Source organism: Triticum aestivum, chromosome 5D (assembly GCF_018294505.1).
Source record: "Triticum aestivum cultivar Chinese Spring chromosome 5D, IWGSC CS RefSeq v2.1, whole genome shotgun sequence".
NCBI classification, from domain to species: Eukaryota; Viridiplantae; Streptophyta; class Magnoliopsida; order Poales; family Poaceae; genus Triticum; species Triticum aestivum.
The window spans coordinates 274828069-274851949 of record NC_057808.1 but is presented as its reverse complement, the minus strand read 5'-3'; positions in this window follow the sequence as shown (position 1 = coordinate 274851949).

Here is a 23881-nt window from a genome sequence, read left to right as displayed (position 1 = left end):
TCAAGACAATACTAAATTGTGTGACTTTACCAATACCAACAACAATGATTTTCTTAGCACTCCGATTGCTCCTCTTACCGATGCTGAGTCTTGTGAAATTAATGCTGCTTTGTTGAATCTTGTCATGAAAGATCAAATCGCCGGCCTTCCTAGTGAAGATGCCGCTACCCATTTAAATAGCTTCGTTGATTTGTGTGATATGCAAAAGAAGAAAGATGTGGACAATGATATTGTTAAATTGAAGCTATTTCTTTTTTTGCTTAGAGGTCGTGCTAAAGTTTGGTTTTCGTCTTGCCTAAAAATAGCATTGATTCATGGAATAAGTGCAAAGATGCTTTTATCTCTAAGTATTTTCTTCCCGCTAAAATCATCTCTCTTAGAAACGATATAATGAATTTTAAGCAACTTGATCATGAACATGTTGCACAAGCTTGGGAGAGGATGAAATTAATGATACGTAATTGCCCTACACATGGTTTGAATCTTTGGATGATTATACAAAAATTTTATGCCGGGTTGAATTTTGCTTCTAGAAATCTTTTAGATTCGGCCGCGGGAGGCACTTTTACGGAAATCACTTTAGGAGAAGCTACTAAACTCCTAGATAATATTATGGTTAATTATTCTCAATGGCACACCAAAAGATCTACTAATAAAACGTGCATGCGATAGAAGAAATTAATGTTTTGAGTGGAAAGATGGATGAACTTATGAAATTATTTGCTACTAAAAATGTTTCTTCTGATCCTAATGATATGCCTTTGTCTACTTTGATTGAGAATAATAATGAATCTATGGATGTGAATTTTGTTGGTAGGAATAATTTTGGTAACAACGCATATAGAGGAAACTTTAATCCTAGGCTGTTCCCTAGTAATTCCTCTAATAATTATGGTAATTCCTACAACAACTCTTATGGAAATTTTAATAAGATGCCCTCTGAATTTGAGACTAGTGTTAAGGAGTTTATGAATTCACAAAAGAATTTCAATGCTTTGCTTGAAGAAAAATTGCTCAAGGTTGATGAATTAGCTAGGAACGTTGATAGAATTTCTCTTGATGTTGATTCTTTGAAACTTAGATATATTCCACCTAAGCATGATATCAATGAATCTCTCAAAGCCATGAGAATTTCCATTGATGAGTGCAAAGAAAGAACCACTAGGATGCGTGCTAAGAAAGATTGCTTTGTGAAAGCGTGTTCTTCTCAATTTTATGAGAATAAAGATGAAGATCTAAAAGTTATTGATGTGTCTCCTATTAAATCTTTGTTTTGAAATATGAATCTTGATAATGATGGGGCTGGAGATGAGTCACCTTTACCTAGAAGGCGTCCCAAAAAATCGGAGTTTTTAGATCTTGATGCAAAAATTGGTAAAAGTGGGATTGAAGAGATCAAAACTTTAGATATTAATGAACCCACTATTTTGGATTTCAAGGAATTTAATTATGATAATTGCTCTTTTATAGATTGTATTTCCTTGTTGCAATCCGTGCTAAATTCTCCTCATGCTTATAGCCAAAATAAAGCTTTTACTAAACATATCGTTGATGCTTTGATGCAATCTTATGAAGAAAAACTTGAGTCGGAAGTTTCTATCCCTAGAAAACTTTATGATGAGTGGGAAACTACTATTAAAATTAAAATTAAAGATCATGAATGCTATGCTTTGTGTGATTTGGGTGCTAGTGTTTCCACGATTCCAAAAACTTTGTCTGATTTGTTAGGTTTCCGCGAATTTGATGATTGCTCTTTAAACTTGCACCTTGCGGATTCCACTATTAAGAAACCTATGGGAAGAATTAATGATGTTCTTATTGTTGCAAATAGGAACTATGTGCCCATATATTTCATTGTCCTTGACATAGATTGCAATCCTTCATGTCCTATTATTCTTGGTAGACCTTTCCTTAGAACGATTGGTGCAATTATTGATATGAAGGAAGGGAATATTAGATTCCAATTTCTATTAAGGAAAGGCATGGAACACTTCCCTAGAAATAAAATAAAATTACCTTATGAATCTATTATGAGAGCCACTTATGGATTGCCTACCAAAGATGGCAATACCTAGATCTATCCTTGCTTTTATGCCTAGCTAGGGGCGTTAAACGATAGCGCTTGTTGGGAGGCAACCCAATTTTATTTTTAGTTTTTTTGCTTTTTGCTTCTGTTTAGGAATAAATATTTGATCTAGCCTCTGGTTAGATTTGTTTTTATGTTTTAGTTAGTGTTTGCGCCAAGTTAAACCTGTAGGATCTTCTTGGATGATAGTTATTTGAGCTTGCTGAAAATTCCAGAAACTTTCTGTTCACGAAAACAATTGTTAAAAATCACCAGAACGTGATAAAATACTGATTCCAATTGCAGAAGATCAATAAACAAATTGTCTAGGTCTTCCTATTTTGGTAGATTTTTTTGAGTTCCAGAAGTTTGCGTTAGTTACAGATTACTACAGACTGTTCTGTTTTTGACAGATTCTGTTTTTCTTGTGTTGTTTGCTTATTTTGATGAATCTATGGCTAGTAAAATAGTTTATAAACCATAGAGAAGTTGGAATACAGTAGGTTTAACACCAGTATAAATAAAGAATGAGTTCATTACAGTACCTTGAAGTGGTGTTTTGTTTTCTTTCGCTAACGGAGCTCACGAGATTTTCTGCTAAGTTTTGTGTTGTGAAGTTTCCAAGTTTTGGGTAAAAGATTTGATGGATTATGGAACTAGGAGTGGCAAGAGCCAAAGCTTGGGGATGCCCCGGAAGGCATCCCCTCTTTCGTCTACTTCCATCTGTAACTTTATTTGGAGCTATATTTTTATTCACCACATGATATGTGTTTTGCTTGGAGCGTCTTGTATGATTTGAGTCTTTGCTTTTTAGTTTACCACAATCATCCTTGCTGTACACACATTTTGAGAGAGACACACACAAATCAGAATTTATTAGAATACTCTATGTGCTTCACTTATATCTTTTGAGCTATATAGTTTTTGCTCTAGTGCTTCACTTATATCTTTTAGAGCACGGTGGTGGATTTGTTTTATAGAAACTATTGATCTCTCATGCGTCACTTATATTATTTTGAGAGTCTTAAAACAGCATGGCAATTTGCTTTAATTATAATATCATGAGAAATTTGATGCTTGATAATTGTTTTGAGATATAAAGGTGGTAATATCATAGTTGTGCTAGTTGAGTAATTGTGAAATTGAGAAATACTTGTGTTGGAGTTTGTGATTCCCGTAGCATGCACGTATGGTGAACCGTAATGTAACGAAGTCGGAGCATGAGGTATTTGTTGATTGTCATCCTTTGTGTGGCGGTCGGGATCGCGCGATGGTTAACTCCTACCAACCCTTTCCCTAGGAGCATGCGTAGTAATACTTTGCTTCGAGGGCTAATAAATTTTTGCAATAAGTATATGAGTTCTTTATGACTAATGTGAGTCCATGGATTATACGCACACTTACCTTTCCGCAATTTTCTAGCCTCTTCGTTACCGTGCATTGCCCTTTCTCACCTTGAGAGTTGGTGCAAACTTCGCCGGTGCATCCAAACCCCGTGACATGATACGCTCTATCACACATAAACCTCCTTATACCTTCCTCAAAACAGCCACCATACCTACCTATTATGGCATTTCCTAGCCATTCCGAGATATATTGCCATGCAACTTTCCACCGTTTTGTTTATCATGACACGCTCCATCATTGTCATATTGCTTTGCATGATCATGTAGTTGACATCGTATTTGTGGCAAAGCCACCGTTCATAATTCTTTCATACATGTCGCTCTTGATTCGTTACATATCCCGGTACACCGCCGGAGGCATTCACATAGAGTCATATCTTGTTCTAAGTATTGAGTTGTAATTCATGAGTTGTAAGTAAATAAAAGTGTGATGATCATCATTATTAGAGCATTGTCCCAAGTGAGGAAAGGATGATGGAGACTATGATTCCCCCACAAGTCGGGATGAGACTCCGGACTAAATAAAAAGGAAAAAAAGAGGCCAAAAAAAGAGAGAGAAAAGGCCCAAATAAAAAAAATGAGAGAAAAAGAGAGAAGGGACAATGTTACTATCCTTTTACCACACTTGTGCTTCAAAGTAGCACCGCGATCTTCATGATAGAGAGTCTCTCATTTTGTCACTTTCATATACTAGTGGGAAATTTCATTATAGAACTTGGCTTGTATATTCCAATGATGGGCTTCCTAAAATGCCCGAGGTCTTCGTGAGCAAGCAAGTTGGATGCACACCCACTTAGTTTCTTTTGTTTGAGCTTCATACACTTATAGCTCTAGTGCATCCGTTGCATGGAAATCCCTACTCCTTGCATTGACATCAATTGATGGGCATCTCCATAGCCCGTCGATTAGCCTCATCGATGTGAGACTTTCTCCTTTTTTGTCTTCCCACATAACCCCTAACATTATACCTTATTCCACCATAGTGCTATATCCATGTCTTGCGCTCATGTATTGCGTAAAAGTTGAAAAGGCTAAAGCGCGTTAAAAAGTATGAACCAATTGCTTGGCTAAAACCGGGGTTGTACATGATATGAATATTTTGTGTGGGGAAGATGGAGCATAGCCAGACTATATGATTTTGTAGGGATAACTTGCTTTGGCTATGTTATTTTGATAAGACCTAATTGCTTGGTTAGCATGCTTGAAGTATTATTGTTTTTATGTCAACATTAAACTTTTGTCTTGAATCATATCGAATCTGAACATTCGTGCCACAATAAGAAGAACTACATTGAAATTATGCTAAGTAGCATTCCACATCAAAAATTCTGTTTTTATCATTTACCTACTCGAGGACGAGCAGGAATTAAGCTTGGGGATGCTTGATACGTCTCCAACGTATCTATAATTTTTGATTGTTCCATGCTATATTATATTCTGTTTTGGATGTTTAATGGGCTTTATTATACACTTTTATATTATTTTTGGGACTAACCCATTAACCGGAGTGTCGGTGTGGAACGACACCTATGGGATCACAAGAATTCCTACTACGGTTGCCGGGGCGCGGGGTTGCGAGAAGAGCAGGAACAGTAGCCAGCACAAGAATCGTTTACCCAGGTTCGGGCTGCGAGGATGCGTAAAACCCTAGTCCTGCTTTGGTGGGTGTATTTCGGAGAGTTCTTGAGCTCTCGAACTAGCTGTGGTGAGTGCCTGGTTCGAAAGAGCCGAATCCTTCTCCAGTATGCCATGGGCCTCCTTTTATAGTCGGAAGGGGCTGCCACAGTGGCACACAGGAGGTGGAAAGGCGTACAGTGCCCTAAGCTTATTGCTCGTATTACAGGAGAAGACACATTTAATGCGTAGCTTAGGTGTCCCCCTGCTTTATCAGGGACGGGGGCGAGGCCCGTCCCGTCCGTCGCCGCTCCTCCTTGTTTAGACACGCGCCTTGGCCAGTGATGCGTGCGGTGCCATGTAGGCAGGCGGGCAGCTGAGGTGGCGCGGTGGTGGAGCCTTCATGAAGATCTGCATGCCGCCACGCAGGCGCTCGATGAGTTGGCCTGGGGGGCTGCATGTTGCCACGCAGGTGCCCGCCTAGCTGGTTGGGCTGGCAGCTGCATGTGAACGGCCGTGGAAGCTTGGTTGGCGTGGGCCAGGCGATGGCCCTGCTGGCGTCTTTGGTGAGGGCCTTGCCGGGTGGCCCTGCAAGGGTCTTGCCGTGTGGCCTGGCAAGGGTCTTGCCGTGGCGCGCTGTCATCCCCGGCAAGGGCCTTGCCGAGGGTCTGGTGGCCTTCCTCGGCAAGGATCTTGCCGAGGATCGTCGTCTTCTATTCCTCATCTGATCTTGAATATGTCTTCACAAAGATCTGCATGCCACCACAGAGGTGCCTCCCGAGTCCTGGCCCAGCGTGATGTTGGAGACTGTGGGCTCAAGGGTGGCCCGCTCTGTTGGTGCGGGGCGAGCTGTCCCGGCAAGGATCTTGCCAGGGCTGCTGAGGCTGCCCCGGCAAGGGTCTTGCCGGGGGAACCTGCTTCGTCCCTCTGCTCTTTGTGGTCTTGGCCTTGGCGTTGCTCTTATTATCCTGGGCTTTGGTCTTACCTTGGCTTACCTCCCCTGTTATGCTTGGCATGACCGTAGGCGCGGCTCCGACTGCCCGTGCACAGGTATAGGGGTACAAAAACGCACCCCTCTTTTTGTACACCGACAGGAGCCCCTGGGCCTGGGCCACACATAAGCGCGACACGTTGTTGGGCTAGGCCCAAAATGGTGCGCGGGCCAGCGGGGCAGTTTTTACCGCGGAAAAACTTTTTGCGCACTGTGCCTCCCACGACCCACGCGCATGGCGCGGCGTGGAGGGGTGTGCGTGACGTGGGCGGCATGCGTGGGGCGGTTTCCACACGCATGCGTCATATCGTAGTAAAGAGGCGGCTCGCGCCTTCCCCGTAAAAAGAGGGAGGCGTGGAGGCGCGGCTCATTTACTGAACAGGGCTGGGTCGCGGTCTTCAAGGCGTCCACTCCCCACGATCACGGGGTGGGGAGAGGTCGCTTCACCCGTCCCCTCAGTTTTGCACGTCCGCCACGCGTCCTTCATGCGCTTGGGGTGGCAAGCGGTGGAGGCGGGAAACCGGGCCGTCGCTGGTTGGGGCAGCGGGTCGGTCCTGATGCCCTGCGCCTCCGGTGGCTGGATTGGCTAAGCGGGGCGGCCGAGCCCCGACTCCGCCCCTTTATAAAGAGGGGGAAGGGGGGATGGCGTTTCGCATTCTTCTGTCATCTACCTCCTCTTGCTTCTGCTTCTTCCTTTCACTCGCCATGCAGAAAGGGAACCTTGGTCCCTCGACGGTGGCGGCGAGGGTCGCCGCTCGACAGCGCGTCCCTCCTCCTCCTAAGCCCATGGTGGTGGAACCGGCCACGAGGGGAAGGGGGAGGGTGCGAGGCCGTGGGCGAGGCTGGGGCAGAGGTCGTAGCGCTCGGGGAAGAGGAAGACGGGGCAGCGCGCCGGCTTCGCCCCCGCCAATGGTGCCTTTCCCGATGGAAGGCTATGTTGGAGACCAGCCCCGCGAGTTCTTCATTAGGCTGCGCCGGCCTCCGCGTCGCCGTCTCCGTCTTCCCACCCCGTTTGCTCGGGAGATGGAGCGTGGCCGGCCCCAATCCCTCAGATTGCACATGAGGGGTTGTGGGAATGGGGGCACGCGGGTCGACGTCGACTTCCCGGCTCCTCGGGTCATGTACCTCCGTCGTGGGTGGAAGACATTCGCTCGCATCCACAGCCTGACGGCGGGGCTCATCCTCTACTTCAAATTGATGGAGGACGGCCTGCTCTCCGTCAAGGTCTTCGGAGACTTCGGGACTCGCCTGAAGTGCTGCGTGGAGAGTTCCTCCGATGGAGATTCCGAAGATGGAAGCTCTTCCTCGAGCGAAAGTGACGAGGAGGACAGCAGGGCAGATGACGGGGACGAGTCCGACTAGGCGTCGGACGCCCGGCGCCTGGGCGGGTGCGGCAGCAGCAGCATCTGCACCTGGCTGCTCCTCCGGCAAAGTTTTGCCGGGGGTGGGGCCAGCTCCTTGAACTTCTCGGGGCCGTCTCCTTGGGCGGCTGGCGTCGGGAGGCTGCGGAAGAGGAAGAGGGCGGGCGGCAAGGCCGTCAACTCGGAGTACGCGGGCACCGACGCCTTCATCGCGTATTGCCGGTCCTGCCGCCTCGTCTTCCAGCTCCTTTCCCGGCACCGTCATCACCGGCCCGCCCGTGGGCGACCACCGAGGTGTTCTCTTGGTGCTTTCTGCTGCTCATAGCTCGCCTAGGCGCCCCTTTTGCCCTTTAGCCTTCTTGACATGCCTCCTGAGGAGAGGGACAAGAAAGGGATTACGAGCATCTTATCTCTTCTTTAGTCTGTAAGCCTTTGGGCCTTGTTAAATTTAAAGCTTGTAATCCCCTTGCTCATGTTTTTCATTCCGTACGGACTATACCTGTGTGGGATGTTTTTAATGAAAAAGGGATGTTTGCCGGGTTTTTTGTCCGTGGGTAGACCCCACGACAAGGAGCGAGTCCTTGTTACAATTTAAGATAAACGTTTTTCGCCCGGCAATAGGCCTTGCCGTCCCCCCACTTCGCTCGACCATTCTCGCGCCCTTGGCGGAGGCAGGGATGAAGCGGCTTAGGCTCCTTGTTCTACTTCTTTGCCACCGCGACTACAACCAAATCCGGGCCCAGGAGATAATCCTTGGGTATAGAAAAAAGGGGAGCACGGTGGCCTAGAAATAAAATGAGGTTTCACATATCCGAGTTCCGTTCCGAAATGCATGATAGAGGATGAAAGACTTATCTGGATCTGCAGCCCCCAGCAACCTTGTCTTGCCGCGGTTGGATCCTTGTACTTGCAGCCCCCGACAACTCTGGTTTGCCGGGGTCAGGACGTTGGTCCGTTTCCTTTCTTCCAAGTAGCTCAGCAGAAGTGCTCATGTGCCCTGCGAACCAAGGGAGGACAGAAAAGAGATAGATAGACGCGCACTCGACCTCTAGGCTAGGGGTTAGTCGCCGCTAAGCACTATCAACCCTAACCAAGGAAGAGACTCGACCTAGCATGCATGCTATAACTTAGGGAGCCAGCGCTTCATTTATTTATGCTCAGGGTCTGCGCCTGGCTTTGTACAAAGGGTCACATGCCTTGCCGGCAAAGCTTGTACAAAAGGTGGCTTGCCGGGAGGCCCGGCAAGCCGCGCCTTACAGGTAAAACTTGCGAAGATGCTCGATGTTCCAGGAGTTGCTCACTGGGATAGCATCTTCAGTCTCCAAGCGGACTGCGCCGGGCCTGGTGACTCGCATTACCCGATAAGGGCCTTCCCACTTCGGCGTCAACCTGTTGGAATTCTTGGACGACTGAACGTGCCAAAGAACAAGGTCACCTTCCTCAAAGCTTCGGGCGTGAACCTTGCGGCTATGGTTGCGGCGCAAGGCTTGCTGGTAACGTGCTGCTCTCACAGCCGCCCGAAGACGATCTTCCTCAAGGAGCGTCGCGTCATCTTGGCGCAACTGCTCTTGCTCAAGCTCATCATAAGCGAGCACTCGAGGTGACCCGTATATGAGTTCCGTGGGGAGAACTGCTTCTGCCCCGTAGACTAGGGCAAAAGGTGTCTGGCTGGTGGCTCGATTTGGCATCGTCCTGATCGACCAAAGAATCACCGGCAATTCATCAATCTAGCACCTTCCGCTCTTGCGCAGCTTGTCAAAAGTCTTTGTCCTTAGGCCTCGCAACACTTCAGCATTTGCCCTCTCCGCTTGGCCGTTGCTCCGTGGGTGTGCCACGGAAGCAAAACAGACCTTGCTACCAAGGTCTTGAATGTATTGCGTGAAGGTGTGGCTTGTGAACTGCGTGCCGTTGTCGGTGATGACTCTATTTGGCACTCCAAAACGGCAGACCAGTCCCTTGAAGAACTTGACGGCTGACTGAGCAGTCACCTTTCTCACTGCTTCCACTTCCGGCCACTTTGTGAACTTGTCGATTGCAACGCACAAGTACTCAAAGCCCCCGACAGTGCAAGGGAAAGGGCCCAGTATATTGAGCCCCCAGACCGAGAATGGCCAGGAAAGAGGGATTGTTTGAAGGGCTTGAGCTGGTTGATGAAGCTTCTTTGAATGGAACTGACACGCTTCACACTTGGTTACTAGTGCCGTCGCATCTTGGAGGGCGGTGGGCCAGAAGAAACCTTGCCGGAACGCCTCCCTGGCAAGGGCCCTCGACCCTATGTGGGAGCCACATATGCCTCCATGTATCTCCGCCAACAGCTCCAGTCCTTCCTCCCGTTTGGCCTTCTCCTGTACAGGACGTCATCGACGAACTGGTACAGGGTGGACCGACGGGCTACTCTTTCCGCTTCTTCCTGCTCCTTAGGAAGCTCCCCTTTTTGGAGGAATTGGACAGTATGTTGCGCCCATGCCGGAGCCCGAGGCTCGACGGCAAGGGCCAAAGGCATTTCTTCCGCCATGGGAGCGGCTGTCTCTATGGCCCGGGCTTGACGCCCTGCCGGAGCCAGTTGCTCTTGGGCAGGCTCAGCGTCCGCGGCAGCACCCTTGCCGGCGGCCCCAGGGGGCTCGGTAGGAAAGTACTTGCCGGGACCTGACTTCCTCCGCTTGTTCTGCCCCGTTGATGGCTTGACGGATGGTTGAGTTAACTGGAGCAAGAAGGTACCTGGTTCCACAGGTAGCTTGAATGCAGCACACTTTGACAGGTAATCGGCGATGTCGTTCATGTATGCCTCCATATTTCTATGGAGCCGAGGTTCAAAACCAATTTGGACTGCTCTTGCGAACGTCGAGCCAGCACTCTTCAACCTGGAAGGCATCCGCAAAAAGCAATACGTACCACACGGGGTGATGAATGCTGTCTTTTCTTCATCCTCTCTTGTCATGAAGATTTGGTGGTAGCCCGAGTAGGCATCAAGGAATGATAACAGATCACACCCGGCCGTGGAGTCAACAATCTGGTCGATGCGCGGCAACAGGAAGGGGTCCTTAGGACAAGCCTTATTGATATCTGTGTAATCAATACACAGCCTCCACTTCCCATTCGCCTTGCGCACCCCCACCGGATTGGCCAACCACGTCGGGTGGAGCACTCCTCTCACCAAACCTGCCGCTTCCAACTTCTTGATCTCCTCCGTGATGAACTCCTGCCTCTCCAGAGCCTGCTTTCTGACCTTCTGCTTGACGGGCCGCGCGTGGGGGCAGACAGCTAGGTGGTGCTCAATCACCTCCCTGGGAACACCGGGGATGTCGGATGCTTGCCACGCAAACACGTCGACATTCATCCGCAGGAAGTTGACGAGCGCGCCTTCCTATTTGCTATCGAGGGTGGAGCCTATGGTGAAGGCCCCTCCCGTGCCATCCTCCCTGGCGGACACCTTCTTGGTTTGCGGCGGCTCGGCCCTGGATCTCTTGCTCTTGTCGGTAGAGCTCTCTGGCACGTCCTTGAAGGTAGCATAACACTCTGAGGAGGTGCGCTTGCTGGAGTGGGTGCGAGAGGTCTTGCCGGGCTTCTTCTTCCCTCCCGAGCCTTCAGCGGCAGAAGCAGGTGCCTTGACGGCAGCTGCTGCAACTGCTTCCCGGTAGAGTTGGTCGGCGTAGATCAGCGCGTCCTTCTTGTCGGAGGGGACAGAGATAATGGTCAACGGCCCGGGCATCTTTAGCATGTTGTAGGCGTAGTGTGATGCCGCCATGAACTTGGCTAGTGCCGGGCGGCCGAGGATCCCGTTGTAGGGCAAGGGGATCTCGGTCACGTCGAAGATGATCCTCTCCGTCCTGTAGTTTAACTCTCCTCCAAATGTCACAAGCAGTGTGACCTTCCCCTTTGGCTGGCTCCTCCCCGGATTGACCCCTTGAAACGTAACCGTTTCCTCGAGGTCTCCATCAGGAATTTGCAGTCTTTTGATCACGACAGGCGAGATCAAGTTCAGGACGGCCCCGCTGTTGTAACACCCCGAGAATCATGCTACAGTAACTCCCTGTGATTAAGCTAATCATGTTGCTAAACAGGGCTTGATCACATTTTTGTTTCACATTCCTTTTCAAACTCCTAATTCAAACTTCAATTAAATTTAAAAGTGGAAAATAAAAGTTTTCAAAAATTTAAACAAAAATGTTCGGGCCCTGCCAGAAATTGCACTGATAATTATTGTGGAGAAAACACATTTTTATAAAATGCCTAAATACTTTTAAATGAAATAAAACAGAAAAGAAAATAAACAAATAAAAAGAAAACAGAAAACAGAACAGACAAAGAAAAAGAAAAAAAAGAGAAGGCCCTCCCCCCACTGGACCCCTGGCCCAACTGGGCCGACCCCCGGCCCAGCCGGCCTAGCCCATCTCCCACTCCCCCTCGCCCCCTTCCCTGTTCCCCCGACCGGGGTCGGAATAGGGGCCGTCCCCGCCGCACCCCCTCGCCGACGACGGGGAGGATAAGGACGCCAGCCCCCCCGCCTCCTCGGGCCCCTCTCCCACTCACCCCCCGCTCTCCCTCTCGGCCTCTGCGCCTCCCCCGTCAGATCCACCTCCCTCTCCCCTTCGATCCCCACTGCCCGAGCATGCTCGCCGCCGTTCACCGTCGTTCCCGCGGCCACCATGCCCCAATCGCCACTTCGCCGTGTCGTACGTCGTCGCCGCCCTCGACTACACCACCTCCACCTCTCCGTTGGAGCTCCGAGCCACTGCAACGGCCTCCCCGAGCTCGTCTTCCCCGCACGGCCGCCGTCGATCGCCGCCCCGTTTCGCCGCCTCGAGCCTCCCCGAGCACGCTGCCGTCCCCCTACAGCCTCGCCGTGAGCCTCTCCCCCTCCTCCCCTGTCCTTTCTCTCTCGCGCGCCCCCTAGCGGCTTCCCCACGCGCACCCGAACGCCGCGCCGCGGAGCTCGTCGCCGGCGGGTCTCCGGTGACCATTTGGTCATGGGCGTATGCCCGTTAGCTCGACCGCACCGTGTAGCACCCGCCTAGCTAGCTAGTTCGGCCGCTCGCGCGCCCTAACGCTGCACCCGCCCCAGCCCGAAGTACCTCGCCGCCGGCGAGCTCGTAGCGCTCGCCCCCGCCCGTTCCAGCCGCTCCGGCCACCACCGTTGGACGCGCGGCGCCGAGCCGCGTCGAACGCGCCCAGCCACGACCCCGCAGACCCCCTGTGCGCGAAACCCGCGCCCCTCCCGAGCCGCGCCGCCGCGTTTGGCTCGTCGGAGTTGCTCCGGCGCCGGCCGCCGACGTGGCTGGCCTGGGCCCCCCCAGTGCCACTGCCCGTGGGCCCCGTGGGCCCCGTTGACTGGGTCAACCCAGTCAACGTGCTGACTGGGCAGGCTCAGCCACTGACATGCGGGCCCCGCCGCAAAATTAAAAAAAAGAGAAAAGAAAAATGTTTTTATAATTAAAACTAATTAATTAATCTAATCACTCACTGACAGGCGGGCCCAGTAGTTAATTAACTAAAAATTAATTAGTTTAATCTTCTGTTAGCCCACTGTCTATGACAGGTGGGGCCCGCTGGTCAGTTTGACCTGGTCAGCCGCTCTGTTGACTGATGACATCAGCATTGCCTCATGCTGACGTCATACTTCATTTTTGCTTAATTCAAATAATTCCAGAAATTCAAATAAACTTTGAAAATTCATATCTTTTAAACCGTAACTCGGATGAAAATGTTTTCTATATGAAAGTTGCTCAGAACGACGAGACGAATCCGAATACGCAGTCCGTTCGTCCACCACACCTCCCTAACCTATCGAACTAGCAACTTTCCCCCTCCGGTCCGTCTGTCCGAAAACGCGAAACATCGGGAATACCTCCCGGATGTTCCCCCCTTCACCGGTACCACCTACTGTCGCGTTAGGACACACCTAGCACCGCTCATTGTCATGTCACGCATCGTCATGCTTATGTTTGCATTGTATTTACTGTTTCTTCCCCCTCTTCTCTCCGGTAGACTACGAGACCACCCCTGCTGCTGCCCAGTTCGACTACGGAGTCGACGACCCCTCCTACTTGCCAGAGCAACCAGGCAAGCCCCCCCCCCTTGATCACCAGATATCGCCTATTCTTCTCTATACTGCTTGCATTAGAGTAGTGTAGCATGTTACTGCTTTTCGATATCCTATCCTGATGCATAGCCTATCCTTGCTACTACTGTTGATACCTGTACCTGCAATCCTACATGCTTAGTATAGGATGCTAGTTTTCCATCAGTGGCCCTACATTCTTGTCCGTCTGCTGTGCTATACTATCGGGTCGTGATCACCTGGGCGGTGATCACGGGTATATACTTATATACTATATACATGATACATGTGGTGACTAAAGTCGGGTCGGCTCGTAGGAGTACCCGCAAGTGGATCTTTGTGGCGGAGCGACCGGGCAGGTTGAGACCACCCAGGTGAGAGGTGGGCCTGGCCCTGGTCGGCGTTCGCGGTTACTTAACACGCTTAACGAGATCTTGGTATTTGATCTGAGTCTGGCCATTTGGTCTATACGCACTAACCATCTACGCGGGAGTAGTTATGGGTATCCCGGCGTCGTGGTATCAGCCAAAGCCTTCTTGACGTCAGCGACTGAGTGGCGCGCGCCGGATTGGACTGGAATGCCACTAGGCTAGGTCTGCTTTCGACCGCGTACGCAACGTGCAGGTGTGCATAGGGCGATGGGCCCAGACCCCTGCGCGCATAGGGTTAGACCGGCGTGCTGACCGCTCTGTTGTGCTTAGGTGGGACTGCGACGCGTTGATCTTACGAGGCCGGGCATGACCCAAAAAAGTGTGTCCGGCCAAATGGGATCGAGCGTGTTGGGTTATGTGGTGCACCCCTGCAGGGAAGTTTATCTATTCGAATAGCCGTGTCCCTCGGTAAAAGGACGACCCGGAGTTGTACCTTGACCTTATGACAACTAGAACTGGATACTGAATAAAATACACCCTTCCAAGTGCCAGATACAACCCGGTGATCGCTCTCTAACAGGGCGACGAGGAGGGGATCGCCGGGTAGGATTATGCTATGCGATGCTACTTGGAGGACTTCAATCTACTCTCTTCTACATGCTGCAAGATGGAGATGGCCAGAAGCATAGTCTTCGACAGGACTAGCTATCCCCCTTTTATTCTGGCATTCTGCAGTTCAGTCCACTGATATGCCCCTTTTCACATATACCCATGCATATGTAGTGTAGCTCCTTGCTTGCGAGTACTTTGGATGAGTACTCACGGTTGCTTCTCTCCCTCTTTTCCCCCTTTTTATTTTCTATCTGGTTGTCACAACCAGATGCTGGAGTCCAGGAGCCAGACGCTGGAGTCCAGGAGCCAGACGCCACCGTCAACGACGACACCTACGACACTAGAGGTGCCAACTACTACGTGCAGGCCGCTGACGACGACCAGGAGTAGTTAGGAGGATCCCAGGCAGGAGGCCTGCGCCTAGTTCGATCTGTATCCCAGTTTGTGCTAGCCTTCTTAAGGCAAACTTGTTTAACTTATGTCTGTACTCAGATATTGTTGCTTCCGCTGACTCGTCTATGATCGAGCACTTGTATTCGAGCCCTCGAGGCCCCTGGCTTGTATTATATTGCTTGTATGACTTATTTATGTTTTAGAGTTGTGTTGTGATATCTACCCGTGAGTCCCTGACCTTGATCGTACACATTTGCGTGCATGATTACCGTACGGTCAAATCGGGGGCGTCACAGCTGTCAACCAACATCTTGTTCACCTTGAGGTTGCATATCGTTGGTGAGACCAACAATGGCAAGCACCCGACCGCGGTTGTGCGGTCAGGGTGGTCATCGGCGTCAAAGATGAGGGGCGTGCTGGACCACTTTAGCGGCTTCTGAGCGTCGAACGATGGTTCTGCTGCTGTAATCTCACGCGCGCACTGCTTGAGCTGGCGGTGAGAAGTATGCAGTGAGGTGCCACCAGCAACGCACATGGCCTCTGTAGCCTTCTGGAACTCTTGCTAACCGGACTCATCGTCCTCGTCGTGATCATCATCTTCTTGTTTCTTGTCACGGCCCTGAGCGGGCCTCTCTTGCTGGTTGTCCTTGCCGCGGCGGCCTCCTTGGCTGCCACGCTTCTTGCCGGATCCCTCGGCACCATCCAGGTCCTTCTCCTTGTCCCGCCTCTCGTACTCAGCTTTTTGCTTCTCAGCAAGTAGCTCGACTTGTCGGCAGTTCTGGAGGTCGTGGCCCTTGTTGCGGTGGATCTTGCAATATTGCTTGCCGGAACTTCCTGGCTTGTCGGTAGCCGCCAAGGCCTGACAGGCGGCGCACCCGACAGTCTCCTTGCCGGGGGCGTCTGCCTTGACCTTCTTGGCAGCGCCGGTGTCGTCAGATCCTTCAACGGCAAGCACGGCCTTGCCTTTGCGTTTCCTGTTGCAACGCCGGCCCTTCTTCGTCGGGGTGGCGACGTCTTCGTCGGTAGAGTCGGTTTCCGCACCGGCGTCTTCGCCGGGGTACTTCCTTCCCTCTTCATCCCGGGCGCACCTATCGGCCAGAACGTAGAGCTCGACCACATCCTTAATCTTGGTCATCGCCAGCTCTTCGCGCATCTTGCGGTTGCGCACGTTCTGATGGAACGCGCTGATCACAGCGGCGGGATGAACGTCTGGGATGTTGTACTGCACCCGGCTGAATCTCTGGATGTACTTGCGTAGGGTTTCCCCTTCCTTCTGGGGAATGATATGCAGATCACTGGCCTGGCCATGAGCTTGGTGGCCTCCTGTGAAGGCGCCAACGAACTCATGGCACAGATCCGAACAAGAAGAAATGGAATCCGCCGGCAAGTGCATCAACCAGGACATAACATTGGGCTTCAGTGCCAGTGGGAAATAGTTGGCAAGCACCTTGTCGTCGCGAGCTCCAGCAGCCTGCATCGTGATGGTGTAGATGCTGAGGAACTCGGACGGACGGGTCTTGCCAGTGTACTTCTCGCCGACGTCGGGCTTGAACATGCGGTGGGACGGCCACTGGAACTGCCGCAGCTCACGGGTGAAGGCCGGGCAGCCCACCTCGTAAGGTAGGCCGCCGGAGCCCCCCAGTGCTGGGTGGTCCATAGCGGGTCCCGCCCGCTTGTCCGACTGGTGGCGTGTATCGCGCCGGCGTGCGATGGTGGTTCGAGCATCTTCGTGAGCTCGTTTCGAAGAACTTGGCGCTGGTCGCGGTGGGTCCACGGGTCGGACGACGCTATAGAAATGATATCACAAGCATCGTCACGACGTGCAGACGCCCGCGGCGGCTGGCGAGGAGGAGGAGAGTGCACCGTGGTCGCTGCTCCCCTGGTCCTCCTAGCGCCAGCACGTGGTGGCTCGGTGGAGCGCCGACCCGAGGGCCCCGCTGGTCGTGGATCGTCTTTGTTGGCGACGGCGACGAGGCTCCGGATGGTGGCCCTCCACTCGTCGAGCTTCTCTGCAACAGGAGGGAAGTCAAGGAGCAGCTGCGCGCACGCCAAAGCTTCTGCTGGCGTGGGCGGCGGTGACAACTGCGTGGATCGCGGCGCGCTTCGACTTCTAACTATGTTAGAAGGAGCTCCGTTACGACCCAGCGGCTGCGTGCCATTTTCGCTAGCGCTTCGGCGGGCATGCTGAACCCCTTCATCCCGCGGATGACGCACAGGGCTCTTCCCATGGCGGTGCCCAGGGTCACCAGCATGGTGACGCTGCTCGGCGCGCACACCATGGGAAGAGCGCGCAGTTGTCGCTGGCGTGGGCGGCTTGGAGGTCGCTGCGCCGCTCGGAGGTAGCACAACGACACCCCTGGAGGGCCCCGCGCTGCCTGCGGGGGGCCCAGCTCCGTCTTTGGATTTGGCGACGTGCGGCCGGTCATCTGGGGCGCGAACGACGCCGCTCGCCAGGCTCTGACTGCCAGGGCGATGCTGGTGCTCGCGGACCGCGGCCCGGGTCCTGCCCGCGACCGGTCCACTGCTCGTGCGCACCGGCACGGGCCGTTCGGTTCCCACCGAGCCGATCGCCGTGGACGAGGTGACGATGCGCGTGGGAAATGGTTCCAAAGTCGATGTGATCGCCGTCGGCACGCTACCTCTATATCTACCTTCGGGATTAGTTTTGGACCTAAATAATTGTTATTTGGTGCCAGCGTTGAGCATGAACATTATATCTGGATCTTGTTTAATGCGAGACGGTTATTCATTTAAATCAGAGAATAATGGTTGTTCTATTTATATGAATAATATCTTTTATGGTCATGCACCCTTGAAGAGTGGTCTATTTTTAATGAATCTCGATAGTAGTGATACACATATTCATAATGTTGAAGCCAAAAGATGCAGAGTTAATAATGACAGTGCAACTTATTTGTGGCACTGCCGTTTGGGTCATATCGGTGTAAAGCGCATGAAGAAACTCCATACTGATGGAATTTTGGAATCACTTGATTTTGAATCACTTGGTACTTGCGAACCGTGCCTTATGGGCAAGATGACCAAAACACCGTTCTCCGGAACTATGGAGAGAGCAACAGATTTGTTGGAAATCATACATACAGATGTATGTGGTCCGATGAATATTGAAGCTCGTGGCGGATATCGTTATTTTCTCACCTTCACAGATGATTTGAGCAGATATGGGTATATCTACTTAATGAAACATAAGTCTGAAACATTTGAAAAGTTCAAAGAATTTCAGAGTGAAGTTGAAAATCATCGTAACAAGAAAATAAAATTCCTACGATCTGATCGTGGAGGAGAATATTTGAGTTACGAGTTTGGTCTACATTTGAAACAATGCGGAATAGTTTCGCAACTCACGCCACCCAGAACACCACAGCGTAATGGTGTGTCTGAACGTCGTAATCGTACTTTATTAGATATGGTGCGAACTATGATGTCTCTTACTGATTTACCGCTATCATTTTGGGGTTATGCTTTAGAGACGGCTGCATTCACTCTAAATAGGACACCATCGAAATCCGTTGAGACGACGCCTTTTGAACTATGGTTTGGCAAGAAACCGAAGTTGTCGTATCTTAAAGTTTGGGGTTGCGATGCTTATGTGAAGAAACTTCAACCTGATAAGCTCGAGCCTAAATCGGAGAAATGTGTCTTCATAGGATACCCAAAGGAGACCGTTGGGTACACCTTCTATCACAGATCCGAAGGCAAGATATTTGTTGCTAGAAATGGATCCTTTCTAGAGAAGGAATTTCTCTCGAAAGATGTGAGTGGGAGGAAAGTAGAACTTGATGAGGTAACTGTACCTGTTCCCTTATTGGAAAGTAGATCATCGCATTAATCAGTTTCTGCGACACCTACACCAAGTAGTGAGGAAGTTAATGATAATGATCATGAAACTTCAGATCAAGTTATTACTGAACTTCGTAGGTAAACTAGATCAAGATCCGCACCAGAGTGGTACGGTAATCCTGTTCTGGAGGTCATGTTACTAGACCATGGCGAACCTACGAACTATGAAGAAGCGATGGTGAGCCCAGATTCCGCAAAATGGCTTGAAGCCATGAAATCCGAGATGGGATCCATGTATGAGAACAAAGTATGGACTTTGGTTGACTTGCCCGATGGTCGGCAAGCCATTGAAAATAAATGGATCTTCAAGAAGAAGACTGACGCTGATGGTAATGTTACTGTCTATAAAGCTCGACTTGTTGCGAAAGGTTTTCGACAAGTTCAAGGAATTGACTACGATGAGACCTTCTCACCCGTAGCGATGCTTAAGTCTGTCCGAATCATGTTAGCAATTGCCGCATTTTATGATTTTGAAATTTCGCAAATGGATGTCAAAACTGCGTTCCTGAATGGATTTCTGGAAGAAGAGTTGTATATGATGCAACCGGAAGGTTTTGTCGATCCAAAGGGAGCTAACAAAGTGTGCAAGCTCCAGCGATCCATTTATGGACTGGTGCAAGCCTCTCGGAGTTGGAATAAACGCTTTGATAGTGTGATCAAAGCATTTGGTTTTATACAGACTTTTGGAGAAGCCTGTATTTACAAGAAAGTGAGTGGGAGCTCGATAGCATTTCTGATATTATATGTGGATGACATATTACTGATTGGAAATGATATAGAATTTCTGGATAGCTTAAAGGGATACTTGAATAAGAGTTTTTTAATGAAAGAACTTGGTGAAGCTGCATATATATTAGGCATTAAGATCTATAGAGATAGATCAAGACGCTTAATTGGACTTTCACAAAGCACATACCTTGACAAAGTTTTGAAGAAGTTCAAAATGGATCAAGCAAAAAAAGGGTTCTTGCCTGTACTACAAGGTGTGAGATTGAGTAAGACTCAATGCCCGACCACTGCAGAAGATAGAGAGAAGATGAAAGATGTTCCCTATGCTTCAGCCATAGGCTCTATCATGTATGCAATGCTGTGTACCAGACCTGATGTGTCCCTAGCTATAAGTTTAGCAGGGAGGTACCAAAGTAATCCAGGAGAGGATCACTGGACAGCGGTCAAGAACATCCTGAAATACCTGAAAAGGACTAAGGATATGTTTCTCGTATATGGAGGTGACAAAGAGCTCGTCGTAAGGGGGTTACGTTGATGCAAGCTTTGACACTGATCCGGACGATTCGAAATCGCAAACCGGATACGTATTTACATTGAACGGTGGAGCTGTCAGTTGGTGCAGTTCCAAGCAAAGTGTCGTGGCGGGATCTACGTGTGAAGCGAAATACATAGCTGCTTCGGAAGCAGCGAATGAAGGAGTCTGGATGAAGGAGTTCATATCCGATCTAGGTGTCATACCTAGTACATCGGGACCGATGAAAATCTTTTGTGATAATACTGGTGCAATTGCCTTAGCAAAGGAATCCAGATTTCACAAGAGAACCAAGCACATCAGAAGACGCTTCAATTCCATCCGGGATTTAGTCCAGGTGGGAGACATAGAAATTTGCAAGATACATACGGATCTGAATGTAGCAGATCCGTTGACTAAGCCTCTTCCACGAGCAAAACATGATCAGCACCAAGACTCCATGGGTGTTAAGAATCATTACTATGTAATCTAGATTATTGACTCTAGTGCAAGTGGGAGACTGAAGGAAATATGCCCTAGAGGCAATAATAAAGTATTATATATTTCCTTATATCATGATAAATGTTTATTATTCATGCTAGAATTGTATTAACCGGAAACATAATACATGTGTGAATACATAGACAAACAGAGTGTCACTAGTATGCCTCTGCTAGACTAGCTCGTTAATCAAAGATGGTTATGTTTCCTAGCCATAAACATGAGTTGTCATTTGATTAACGGGATCACCTCATTAGGAGAATGACATGATTGACATGACCCATTACGTTAGCTTAGCACCCGATCGTTTAGTATGTTGCTATTGCTTCCTTCATGACTTATACATGTTCCTATGACTATGAGATTATGCAACTCCCGTTTACCGGAGGAACACTTTGTGTGCTACCAAACGTCACGACGTAACTGGGTGATTATAAAGGTGCTCTACAGGTGTCTCCAAAGGTACTTGTTGGGTTGGCGTATATCGAGATTAGGATTTGTCACTCCGATTGTCGGAGAGGTATCTCTGGGCCCACTCGGTAATGCACATCACTATAAGCCTTGCAAGCATTGTGACTAATGAGTTAGTTGCGGGATGATGTATTACGGAACGAGTAAAGAGACTTGCCGGTAACGAGATTGAACTAGGAATCGAGATACCGACGATCGAATCTCGGGCAAGTAACATACCGATGACAAAGGGAACAACGTATGTTGTTATGCGGTCTGACCGTTAAGATCTTCATAGAATATGTGGGAGCCAATATGGGCATCCAGGTCCCCCTATTGGTTATTGACCGGAGAAGTGTCTCGGTCATGTCTACATAGTTCTCGAACCCAAAGGGTCCGCACGCTTAAAGTTATGATGACAGTTTTATTATGAGTTTATATGTTTTGATGTACCGAAGGTTGTTCGGAGTCCCGGATGTGATCACGGACATGACGAGGAGTCTCGAAATGGTCGAGACGTAAAGATTGATATATTGGACGACTATATTCAGACACCGTAAGTGTTCCGGAGAAGTTTCGGATTAAACCGGAGTGCCGGAGGGTTACCGGAACCCCCCGGGGAAGTATTGGGCCTTAGTGGGCCTTGAGGGGAGAGAGAGGGCAGCAGCCAGGAGGTGGTGTGCCCCCTCCAAGGAGGAATCCTAGTTGGACTAGGAGAGGGGGGCGCAGCCCCCTTTCCCTCTCCCTCTCCCTCTCTTTCCTTCCCCCCTTCTTTTCCTAGTAGGACTAGGAAAGGGGAGTCCTACTCCTACTAGGAGGAGGACTCCCCCCTCTCCTTGGCGCGCCCATAGGCAGCCGGCCTCCCCCTTGCTCCTTTATATACGGGGGCAGGGGGGCACCTCTATACACACTTGATATACGATATTTTAGCCGTGTGCGGTGCCCCCCTTCCACCAGATTACACCTCGATAATACCGTCGCGGAGCTTAGGCGAAGCCCTGCATCGGTGGAACATCATCATCATCACCACGCCTCGTGCTGATGAAAATCTCCCTCAACACTCGGCTGGATCGGAGTTCGAGGGACGTCATCGAGCTGAACGTGTGTAGAACTTGGAGGTGCCGTACGTTCGGTACTTGATCGGTCAGATCGTGAAGACGTACGACTACATCAACCGCGTTGTGATAACGCTTCCGCTGTCGGTCTACGAGGGTACGTGGACAACACTCTCCCCTCTCGTTGCTATGCATCACCCTGATCTTGCATGTGCGTAGGAATTTTTTTGAAATTACTACGTTCCCCAACAGCAGGCGCTCGATGAGTTGGCCTGGGGGCTGCATGTTGCCACGCAGGTGCCTGCCTAGCTAGTTGGGCTGGCAGCTGCATGTGAACGGCGGTGGAAGCTTGGTTGGCGTGGGCCTGGCTGTGGCCCTGCTGGTGTGCTTGGTGAGGGCCTTGCCGGGTGGCCCGGCAAGGGTCTTGCCGTGTGGCCTGGCAAGGGTTTTGCCGTGGCGCGCTGTCGTCCCCGGCGAGGGCCTTGCCGAGGGTCTGGTGGCCTTCCTCGGCAAGGATCTTGCCGAGGATCGTCGTCTTCTATTCCTCATTTGATCTTGAATATGTCTTCACAAAGATCTGCATGCCACCACGGAGGTGCCTCCTGAGTCCTAGCCCAACGTGATGTTGGAGACCGTGGGCTCAAGGGTGGCCCGCTCTGTTGGTGCGGGGTGAGCTGTCCCGGCAAGGATCTTGCCGGGGCTGCTGAGGCTGCCCCGGCAAGGGTCTTGCCGGGGGAACCTTCTTCATCCCTCTGCTCTTTGTGGTCTTGGCCTTGGCGTTGCTCTTATTATCCTGGGCTTTGGTCTTACCTCGGCTTACCTCCCCTGTTCTGCTTGGCGTGACCGTAGGCGCGGCTCTGACTGCCCGTGCAGAGGTATAGGGGTACAAAAACGCACCCCTATTTTTGTACACCGACACGGAGGCCCAGCCCAAATTGCTGTTTTTTTGCCTATTTCAGAGTTTTGCAGAAAAAGAATATCAAACGAAGTCCAAACGGAATGAAACCTTCGGGAACGTGATTTTCGGAACAAACGTGATCCAGAGGACTTGGAGTCCATGTAAAGAAAGCAACAAGGAGAGCACGAGGCAGGGGGCGCGCCTACCCCCCCAGGCGCGCCCTCCACCCTCGTGGGGCCCACGTTGCTCCACCGACGTACTTCTTCCTCCTATATATACCTACGTACCCCCAAACCAACAGAGGCATCCACGAAAACCTAATTCCACCATCGCAACCTTCTGTACCCATGAGATCCCATCTTGGGGCCTTTTCCGGCGTCCTGCCGGAGGGGGCATTGATCATGGAGGGCTTCTACATCAACACCATAGCCCCTCCGATGATGTGTGAGTAGTTTACCTCAGACCTTCGGGTCCATAGTTATTAGCTAGATGGCTTCTTCTCTCTTTTTGGATCTCAATACAAAGTTCTCCACGATTCTTGTGGAGATCTATTTGATGTAATCTTGTTTTGCGGTGTGTTTGTCGAGACCGATGAATTGTGGGTTTATGATCAAGTTTATCTATGAACAATATTTGAATCCTCTCTGAATTCTTTTATGTATGATTGGTTATCTTTGCAAGTCTCTTCGAATTATCAGTTTGGTTTGGCCTACTAGATTGATCTTTCTTGCAATGGGAGAAGTGCTTAGCTTTGGGTTCAATCTTGCGGTATCCTTTCCCAGTGACAGCAGGGGCAGCAAGGCACGTATTGTATTGTTGCCACCGAGGATAAAAAGATGGGGTTTATATCATATTGCATGAGTTTATCCCTCTACATCATGTCATCTTACTTAAAGCATTACTCTGTTCTTATGAACTTAATACTCTAGATGCATGCTGGATAGCGGTCGATGTGTGGAGTAATAGTAGTAGATGCAGAATCGTTTCGGTCTACTTGTCGCGGAC